Genomic DNA, 10,477 nt, shown 5'->3' with positions numbered 1-10,477 from the left:
TTTACCTGAGATGTCCAGGGCGGTGTCCAAGACAATACCTCAAGCCTTCTACAAAGTGAACCTTTCCCCCCTCACACCCGTAAAACACTATTTTTCTCGCATCAATGTGCCTGTCTAAATGTTAAAGGTCCCTATTATTCCAGACTCCACTATCCTGCCCGGCCATGCGCTACAGGCATCCGCAGCCTTGTGGGTCCCTGTCCCCACTCAGCCTTCTGGGTCCCCGTCGCCCCTCAGCATTCTGGGTCCCCGTCCCCGTCCCCCCTCAGCCTTCTGGGTCCCAGACCCGTCCTCCCTCAGCCTTTTGGGTCCCCGTCCCCCCTCAGCCTTCAGGGTCCCCGTCCCCCCTCAGCCTTCAGGGTCCCCGTGCCCCGAGCCTTCTGGGTCCCCGTCCCCCCTGAACCTTCTGGGTCCCCGTCCCCCCTGAGCCTGCTGGAACCCGTCCCCGTACCCCCTCAGCCTTCTGGGGTCCCCGTCCCCCCTCAGCCTTCTGGGTCCCCGTTCCCCCTCAGACTTCTAGGTCACCGTCCCCGTCCACCCTCAGCCTTCTGGGTCCCCGTCCCCCCTCAGCCTTCTGGGTCCCCGTCCCTCCTCAGCCTTCTGGGTCCCCGTCCCCCCTCAGCCTTCTGGGTCCACGTCCCACCTCAGCCTTCTGGGTCCCCGTCCCCCCTCAGCCTTCTGGGTCCCCGTCGCCCCTCAGCCTTCTGGGTCCCCGTCCCCCCTCAGCCTTCTGGGTCCCCGTCCCCCCTCAGCCTTCTCGGTCCCCGTCCCCCCTCAGCCTTCTGGGTCCCCGTCCCCGTCCCCCCTCAGCCTTCTGGGTCCCAGTCCCCCCTCAGCCTTCTGGGAACCGGTCCCTCCTCAGCCTTCTGGGTCCCCGTCCCCCCTCAGCCTTCTGGGTCCACGTCCCCCCTCAGCCTTCTGGGTCCCCGTTCCCCCTCAGCCTTCTGGGTCCCCGTCCCCCTCAGCCTTCTGGGTCCCGGTCCCCCCTCAGCCTTCTGGGTCCCCGTCCCCACACAGCCTTCTGGCTCGCCGTCCCCTCTCAGCCTCTGGGTCGCCGTCCCCCTCAGCCTTCTGGGTCCCCGTCCCCCCTCAGCCGTCTGGGTCCCCGTCCCCCCACAGCCTTCTGGGTCCCCGTCCCCCCTCAGCCCTCTGGATCCCCGTCCCCGTCCCCCCTCAGCTTTTTGGATCTCAGCCTTCTGGGTCCCCGTCCCCCCTCAGCCTTCTGGGTCCCCGTCCCCCCTCAGCCCTCTGGATCCCCGTCCCCGTCCCCCCTCAGCCTTTTGGATCCCTGTCCCTCTCAGCCTTTTGGATCCCTGTCCCTCTCCCCCCTCAGCCTTCTGGGTCCCGTCCCCCCTCAGCCTTCTGGGTCTCCGTCCACCCTCAGCATTCTTGGTCCCCGTCCCCCCTCAGCCTTGTGGGTCCCCGTCCCCCCTCAGCCTTCAGGGTCCCCGTCCCCCCTCAGCCTTCAGGGTCCCCGTCCCCCCTCAGCCTTCTGGGTCCCCGTCCCCCCTCAGCCTTCTGGGTCCCCGTCCCCCCTCAGCCTTCTGGGTCCCCGTCCCCCCTCAGCCTTCTAGGTCCCCGTCCCCCCTCAGCCTTCTGGGTCCCCGTCCCCCCTCAGCCTTCTGGGTCCCGGTCCCCCCTCATCCTTCTGGGTCCCCGTCCCCACACAGCCTTCTGGGTCCCCATCCCCTCTCAGCCTTCTGGGTCGCCGTCCCACTCAGCCTTCTGGGTCCCCGTCCCCGTCCCCGTCCCGCCTCAGCCTTCTGGGTCCCAGTCACCCTCAATCTTCTGGGTCTGCGTCCCCCCTCAGCCCTCTGGATCCCCGTCCCCCCTCAGCCTTCTGGCTACCCGTCCCCCCTCAGACTTCTGGGTCCCGGTCCCCCCTCAGCCTTCTGGGTCCCCGTCCCCACACAGCCTTCCGGGTCCCCGTCCCCTCTCAACCTTCTGGGTCGCCCTCCCGCTCAGCTTTCTGGATCCCCGTCCCCCCACAGCCTTCTGGGTCCCTGTCCCCCCTCAGCCCTCTGGATCCCCGTCCCCATCCCCCCTCAGCCTTTTGGGTCTCAGCCTTCTGGGTCCCCATCCCCCCTCAGCCTTCTGGGACCCCGTCCCCCCTCAGCCCTCTGGATCCCCGTCCCCGTCCCCCCTCAGCCTTTTGGATCCCGATCCCTCTCCCCCCTCAGCCTTCTGGGTCCCCGTCCCCCCTCAGCCTTCTGGGTCCCCGTCCCCCCTCAGCCTTCTGGGTCCCCGTCCCCCCTCAGCCTTCTGGGTCCCCGTCCCCCCTCAGCCTTGTGGGTCCCCGTCCCGCCTCAGCCATGTGGGTCCCCGTATCCCCTCAGGCTTGTGGGTCCCCGTACCCCCTCAGGCATGTGGGTCCCCGTCCCCACTCAGGCTTGTGGGTCCCCGTCCCCCCTCAGGCTTGTGGGTCCACGTTCCCCCCTCAGCCTTCTGGGTCTCCGTCCCCCCTCAGCCTTCTGGGTCCCAGTTCCCCCTCAGCCTTCTGGGTCCCCGTCCCCCCTCAGCCTTCTGGGTCCACGCCCTCGCTCAGCCTTCTGGGTCTCCGTCCTCCCTCAGCCTTCTGGGTCCCAGTTCCCCCTCAGCCTTCTGGGTCCCCGTCCCAGTTCCCCCTCAGCCTTCTGGGTCCCCGTCCCCGTCCCCCCTCAGCCTTCTGGGTCCCCGTCCCCGTCACCCCTCAGCCTTCTGGGTCCCCGACCCCCTCAGCCTTCTGGGTCCCCGTCCCCCCTCAGCCTTCTGGGTCCCCGTCCCCCCTCAGCCTTCTGGGTCCCCGTCCCCCCTCAGCCTTCTGGGTCCCCGTCCCCCCTCAGCCTTCTGGGTCCCCGTCCCCCCTCAGCCTTTGGGTCCCCGTCCCCCCTCAGCCATCTGGGTCCTGATCACCCTCACCCTTCTGGGTCCTGATCACCCTCACCCTTCTGGGTCCTGATCACCCTCACCCCTCTGGGTCCTGATCACCCTCACCCCTCTGGGTCCTGATCAACCTCACCCCTCTGGGTCCTGATCACCCTCACCCTTCTGGGTCCTGATCACCCTCACCCCTCTGGGTCCTGATCACCCTCACCCCTCTGGGTCCTGATCACCCTCACCGCTCTGGCGGGACCCCCCTCACCCTTCTGGGTCCTTGTCCCCTCTCCCAGCAGCCTCACCATTCCCCTGCCCCCCTCAGCCTCGCGAGTCCCTGACCCCCCCTCAGCCTCGCGGGTCCCCGACACCCCCCTCAGCCTCGCGGGTCCCCGACGCCCCCCTCAGCCTCGCGGGTCCCCGACACCCACCCCTCAGCCTCGCGTGTCCCCGACACCCCCCCTCAGCCTCGCGGGTCCCCGACCCCCCCCTCTCAACCTCGCGGGTCACCGACCCCCGCCTCAGCCTCGCGGGTCCCCCGACCCCCCCTCAGCCTCGCGGGTCCCCCGACCCCCGCCTCAGCCTCGCGGGTCCCCCGACCCCCCTCAGACTCGCGGGTCCCCCGACCCCCCTCAGCCTCGCGGGTCCCCCGACCCCCCTCAGCCTCGCGGGTCCCCCAACCCCCCTCAGCCTCGCGGGCCCCGACTCCCCTCAGACTCGCGGGCCCCCTCAGTCTCGCGGGTCCCCCTCCCCCCCTCAGCCTCGCGGACCCGACCCCCCCCTCTCAGCCTCGCGGGCCCCGACCCCCCCCTCAGCCTCGCGGGCCCCGACCCCCCCCTCAGCCTCGCGGGCCCCGACCCCCCCCTCAGCCTCACGGACCCCGACCCCGCTCAACCTCGCGGGCCCCGAGCCCCCCTTCAGCCTCTCGGGCCCCGACCCCCCTCAGCCTCGCGGGTCCCCGACTACCACACACCCTAATGTCACCCCGCCACAAACTCCCTCACAGTTCCCCGGCCCCACCTCACAACCATCTCCACGCCAGTTCCCCTCCGAGCTCCGGCCGCCCCGGACCCAAAGGGCGACCCGTGGAAACTCCCTCCTCCCTGGTCTCGCTCCCAAAATGCCCCGATTCCCGCCCGTGAAGCACCGACACGAACCTCTCCCGCTCGAGACCAACTGCTCCAAAGGCGGGAAAGATCAACAACATGGCGGCCCCCAGGGGTCGCTCTCGCGAGAGCTTGAGCCACCCCTCCACGGGATCTCTTGCCAGCCCAGTCCCACTGGGGAAGGGGCCGAGAGCTGCCTCGGGCCTCCAGTCCATCTCCCCTTCAGGCTGCACATTTCCACACCAGGACCTGCCCCACATTCCCCCCCAAGATTCCAGTCCATCCCACCTCCACCACCTTGGCCCAAAACTCATTCCACGCTCCCACCCCCCTCTGAGGGAAGAAAATCCCCCTTCAATCTCAATCCATGTCCTCCTCTTTGAATCTCTCTCACTCTCCTTGGAAACAGCCTGTCCCCATGGACACGATCCGTCCCCCCTCACAATTTTCAAATCTTCCTCAATCTTCTACGCTCCAGGGAATAAAGTCCCAGCCTGTCCAACCTTCCCCTGGAACTCAAACCCCGAAAGCCAGAACACCTTCTTGTCCCTCTCCTCGACGCGCTGTCTCATTCCTATCCTTCCTCTCCTCCAGCCACCTAAACGGCACACAATGTTCCCAAGTTGGCCTCACCCATGCCTCGTCCAACTTCCTCGTGGCCTCCCACCTCCTGCACTCAATCCTCTCATTTCTGAAGGCCAAAATACCAGAAGCTTTCTTCACTCCCCCCACCACCCCCCCCCCCCATCTCCACATGGGACTCCACTTTCGGGCAGTTCTGTACCACAGTTCCTCAATCCCTTTGTTTGACAACACTCCTCAATGGTGTACCATTTAACATTCAAACTCTTACGTTTTAAGAATCAATTGCAGAGATCCATGGATGTGGGGAGTCAGGAGGGTTAGGGACTGGGTGCAGGTCGACGAGACTGGCAGAATGATATTTCACCATGGACGAGAAGGGCTGAAGGGTCTCTTTTCTTTGCTGTGGTGTTTCTAGGTAGAGTTCACACCATTCTCAGGAAGGAGGATGAGCAGACAGATGTCATGGTCCAAGGGTAGGAAAGGTGATGAGATCCTGCCAGGAGAGACGAGGGAGTTAAGTGCGAAGGTGAAGGGCACAACCAAGGGGTCTCTCTCTCTCTGTCTGTGTGTGTGTGTGTGTCACTACGACTGTGTGTGACTCTCTCTGTCTGTGTGTCTCTCTGTCTGTGTGTCTCTCTGTCTGTGTGTCTCTCTGTCTGTGTGTCTCTCTCTGTCTGTGTCTCTCTCTCTGTCTGTGTCTCTCTCTCTTTCTGTGTCTCTCTCTGTCTGTGTCTCTCTGTCTGTGTGTGTCTGTCTGTGTGTGTCTGTCTGTGTGTGTCTGTCTGTGTGTGTCTCTCTGTCTCTCTCGCTGTCAGTGTCTCTCTCTCTGTCTCTGTCTGTGTGTGTTTCTGTGTGTGTGTGTCTGTGTATCTGTCTCTCTGTGTCTGTGTGTGTGTCTGTCTGTCTGGGTATGTGTGTGTCTCTCTCGGTGTCTCTCTGTCTGTTTGTGTGTGTGTCTCTCTCTGTGTCTCTGTGTGTGTCACTGTCTGTGTGTCTCTCTCCCTCTGTCTAAATGAGTGTCTCTGTGTCTGTATGTGTGTGTGTCTCTCTCTCTGTCTGTGTATCTGTGTGTGTCTCTGTATCTGCGTGTCTCTGTGTCTGTGTGTGTCTCTGTCTCTCTGTGTGTCTCTCTGTGTGTCTGTCTCTGTCTGTGTGTGTGTCTGTCTCTCTGTCGTGTGTGTATCTCTCTCTGTCTCTATGTGTGTCTCTCTGTCTCTGTGTGTGTGTCTCTCTCTCTCCGTCTGTGTGTGTCTCTCTCCGTCTATGTGTGTCTATCTGTCTGTCTGTGTCTCTGTCTGTGTGTGTCTGTCTGTCTCTCTGTCAGTGTCTCTCTCTCCGTCTGTGTGTGTCTCTCTCCGTCTGTGTGTGTCTATCTGTCTGTGTGTGTCTCTGTCTGTGTGTGTCTGTCTGTCTCTCTGTCTCGCTGTCAGTGTCTCTCTCTCTGTCTGTGTGTGTTTCTGTGTGTGTCTCTCTGTGTGCATGTGTGTCCGTGTGTGTGTGTATCTGTCTCTCTGTGTCTGTGTGTGTGTGTCTGTCTGGGTATGTGTGTGTCTCTCTCTCAGTGTCTCTAATATGTGCTTATTCATTACCCACCATTGTCCATCCCTACTGATGGTGCAGGCTTTGTTCCCCAAGGCGTCCGTATTGGCTGTCCATAGACCATCTCTGCCCCAACGCATTCCTCGGTGTCACCTACGTTAAAATCAAGATGGCATCAGCACCTTTTTGGGCACTTTTAGCCGTGTTTCCTCAGTTGTTCTGGCCAGTTTTGTGTTTCGTTCACATATTCCTGCTGCCTGGAGTTAATGGCACTCGTGGAAGATTGCCAGTTCCTGAAACAATTCTTCATTTATCTTATTTGTAACATTTTTACATTTAATTTAACATATGCATTAAAAAACTTAAATTTCTTCTTTGAAAATAAGATAAAATTAATGCATAGTGATTTAAAAAGTAACCCCTCCCACAGCTGCCCAATAGAAAACAATAAAGAGAGAAAACATCTAGATAGCATTTATAAAAATTGAGCAAAACTCTCAAATAAAATCTTGCTTTTCTTGGTTAATAGGAGTCAGAAAGTTCGTGTTGGGTGATTAAAACTTAATTCCTACAATTAGTAAATACACATCCCAAATCTTCAAAAGAGAAATTCAAATTTGTTCCGTGAATTCGATGTAATTATTTCAAGTGGGATACAACGGGCTATTTCAGTGTGGCCATCGACCCATTCCCAAATACGCATCGGACTTCCAAGTTACTGCCACACATTTTACCCCTATAACAATTACAGCACAGAAACAGGTCATTTGGCCCTTCTTGTCTGCACTGAACTAAATACTCTCCTCTCGTACCACCTCTCTGCATTCCCCTCCCCTCCAATTTTCCCTGAAATGACAAAATGGACCCAGCCGCCACTATTTCTCCCGGAAGCTCACTCCACTGAACCACCACTCTGAGTCAAGAAGATCCCCCTCATGTTACTTCCAAACTTTTGCCTCTTAACTCAATACCTCCTGTTTCAATCTCTGCTCCCCGCAATGAAAAAAGTCTCTCCACATCAACTCGTTCTATCCTCCTAGTAATTTTAAAGACTTCGATCAAATCCCCTCTCAACCATCTACAATCCAAAGAATAAAGACTTCATTTGCTCAATCTTTCTTTGTAATCTAGTTGCTGATATCCAGGTAACATTGACGTAAATCTTCTCTGCACCCTCTCGACTTTGTTGATAGCTTTCCTCTCATCTGGTGACCAGAACTGCACACAGTACTCACAACAGGGCCTCACCAATACCTTGTCTAGTCTCAACCTCACTGCCCGACTCCAGTATTCTATGCTATGGTTGATTAAGGCCTGCTATTTGAACAGATACTTTTCGAGGTACTCTCTGATTACCCTCCAATAATTAACCTATCACTGTCAGGCTCACCTGGTTGGCTTTTGAAGCCGTTTTTAAACAAAGGAACATTAGATTACATCCATTCCTCTGGCACCTCACCCGTGGATAAACAGGTTTTAAATATTTCTGTCAGAGCCCTTGCAATTTCTACTCTTCTTTCCCTCAAGGCCAAGGGAATATCATGTCAGACCTCCATCCACCAACAGACAAAAATCAGCCATCACAAGGTGAAGGCAGGTCAGTAGTCCCACCTCTCCAGCACGAGTCACCCCAGGATCAAATCAGCACTGACTGCAAGAAGTTTCTACATCCTCTCGGTGTCTGTGTGGATTTCCTCCCACACTCCACAGCTCAAGGGGGCCGTAAGTTCATTGGCGATTTGGGAAGCTCAAGGCCATGGGGTGGAAGTGCACATTCTGGTCCTGGGGCCATCAATTCAATTCAACAGCACAGATGAACCTTTGGGCACGACCTGATCTTTTTCTGGTTTCAAACTCATTATTTTTGAAAATTGTATGTGCACCTCTAATGCAACACGACTGCTGCAAAACAGGCTTCTTGATGCATATCCATGACAAGAACTCGGGAGAATCTGATTTGGTTACTAGACTTTTGAACAGAACAGTGTCTGGACATTTTATCCCTAAACTGAAACTTTATAGACATACAGAACAAAAAGAGGGCAAAACAAGCTTGTGTCTCACCAATACCACAATTCACGGCACTTTTTAAGTTCTCAAGGGTGGCAGAAAACACAAAGAACAGACAAACTCCTTCCACATTGTCACTTTGAGAGCTTTGGACTCACCATGCTATAAATATTGCCAAGCCATCACTCCAAATCAATGACCAAAAGTACTGGCTGAGGGATAGATTTGAGACATTTTAACTGCTATGTAGCAATCAGGCACAAGGAAAATTGCTGCTTCCATTGTAAAGTATTTAAGAATCTCAGACCACAAACAACCTTCACCCCAAAAAACAAGCAATTCTCCACAATAAAACTAGGTTTCCTACCTGTCTGCAAGTATCTGCTCTCTTGAGTCTGAATGGCACAACTGGGGAAACCGTTTCAAACCCATGACCTGAAACAGCATATTCTCTTCCCCTAATTGGAGCTGTCTTGCAATTGGCCACCACTGCCCGAGCAAGAATGAACTGGGAGATCTCACACTTGCTCCTTCACAGGTGAGACCTCCCTGTGCATTGGAGCTCCATATTATCCATCTTGCTCTATTTTGTTAACCTTAATCAAGTCTCCTCTCATTCTCCAACACTCCCATGAAAAATAAAAATCATGTACCCTGTAGTTCGCGAGTCCGGACACCAGGTGGTGGTATTATACCTAGATCTCTCTCTCTCCCTTGCTTCATGCATGCAGTACTCAGTGTGAACAGGCGGTGGCAGCACTTTACAGCCCTTGCAATCTGCAGCTTGGACAGTAATGGTTGGTTTGCACCAAGATTGAAGATTTGGAGATTTCCCATTGATTGGCAGAGAACATACTCGACATCACATCCAACCCTGAGATTCCCTTTTTTCTGTGGACACGGCCGAATTACCACGAATGGGTCGTGCAAAAATAAACGGTTCAGTGGAAACCTGGAAAGATAAAAGAATTGAAAACAAAGAAAATCAATAAAGTGCTGCAAGAGTCCTGAAATGAGTTCCTGATTGAGTTTGTTGTTGAGGAGTCTGAAGGTGGAGGGAGAGCAGCTGTTCCTGAACCTGGGGGTGTGAGTCTTGAGGCACCGAGAATTCTTTCCTGATGGCAGCAGTGAGAAGAGAAAGAGAGAGTGTGGATCTTTGGTGATTGCTGATGTTTTCTGACAGCACCATTCCCTGTCGATAAACTCAATAGTGGGGAGAGTTTTGTCTGTGATGTCCTGGGCTGTGTCCACGACCTTTTGGAGGGCTTTATTCTCAGGGGTATTGGTGTCCCCATACCAGACCATGATGCAGCCAGTCAGCACACTTTCCACCACATCTCTGTCAAAATTTGCCAGGGTTTCTGGTGTCATCCCAAACCTCCACAAACCCCTGAGGAATTAGAGGCGCTGACATGCTTTCTTCACGAGGACATTGGTGTTGGGTCCAGGAAGAATTTTTGAGATGGTGACTCCCAAGAACCTAAATTCGCTCACCCTCTCCACCCCTGATCCCCCAATCATCACTGGATTTTAAACCTCTGGCTTTCCATTCCTGAACTCAACAATCAACTCCTTGGTTTTGGTGACATTGAGTGCGAGGTTGTTGTTGATGCACCATTCAGCTCGGTTTTCAAACTCCCTCCTGCATGTGGACTCATCCCCTTCCTTTATACAACCCACGTCCGTGGTATCGTCAGCAAATTTGGAGGGGATATTGTTGATGTACCGAGCCACACAGTCGTGGGTGTAAAGTGAGTAGAGTGGGGGCTAAGAACACAGCCCTGTGGTGCTCTGGTACTGATGGAGATCGTGGAGGGGATATTCTTACCAACCTTCACTGATTGTGGTCTGGAGGTGTTAACTCCCAGGTCTTGGAGTTTGCTGGTCAGTTTGGAGGGGATGATGGTGTTAAATGCCGAGCTGTAGTTGATAAAGAGCATCTTTACTGTTCAGGTGCTCCAGGGATTGGTGTAGGGCCAGTAAGACAACATCTGCTGTTATTATGAGAGGCGAACTGGAATGGATCCACATCACCACTCAGACAGGAGCCTTTCCAAACACTTCTTCACTGTTAATGCAAGTGCAACTGGTCGATAGTCATTCAGGCAGGTGATTACACTCTTCTTGGGCTCCGGTGTGATTGACACCTGTTGGAAACAGATGGGCACCAGTCAGGATGCTTTCCTTGGATACCAGATGGCAGTTTGGCAGGGGGACGGGAACCACAATATGAGAGCAGAAGTTCAAAAGCATGAGGGGACATGTTCTGAGTTTGTCAAAAAAAAAGACAGGCAGAGGAAAAAAACAGATGGAGTCAGTCAGAGGGTTTGAAATGTCTATTTCAATGCAAGGAATAAAGGGGATGAACTTTGAGCATGGATCAG

General features: G+C 55.7%; 1 long non-coding RNA gene across 1 annotated transcript; it reads right to left on the bottom strand.

Moving 5' to 3' along the window:
• Positions 1-5,317: 5,317 nt before the first annotated feature.
• On the bottom strand, positions 5,318-10,236 carry LOC138749235 (uncharacterized). Its single transcript, XR_011348499.1, has 3 exons — positions 9,926-10,236; positions 8,747-9,045; positions 5,318-6,236 (listed from the first exon to the last, which is right to left on the bottom strand). It is a non-coding gene; the product is annotated as an uncharacterized lncRNA (long non-coding RNA).
• Positions 10,237-10,477: the final 241 nt, after the last annotated feature.

Source organism: Narcine bancroftii, chromosome 14, assembly GCF_036971445.1.
Source record: "Narcine bancroftii isolate sNarBan1 chromosome 14, sNarBan1.hap1, whole genome shotgun sequence".
Classification (NCBI taxonomy): Eukaryota; Metazoa; Chordata; class Chondrichthyes; order Torpediniformes; family Narcinidae; genus Narcine; species Narcine bancroftii.
The sequence above is the reverse complement of the archived record's forward strand: the minus strand, read 5'-3'. Positions and strand labels throughout refer to the sequence as shown.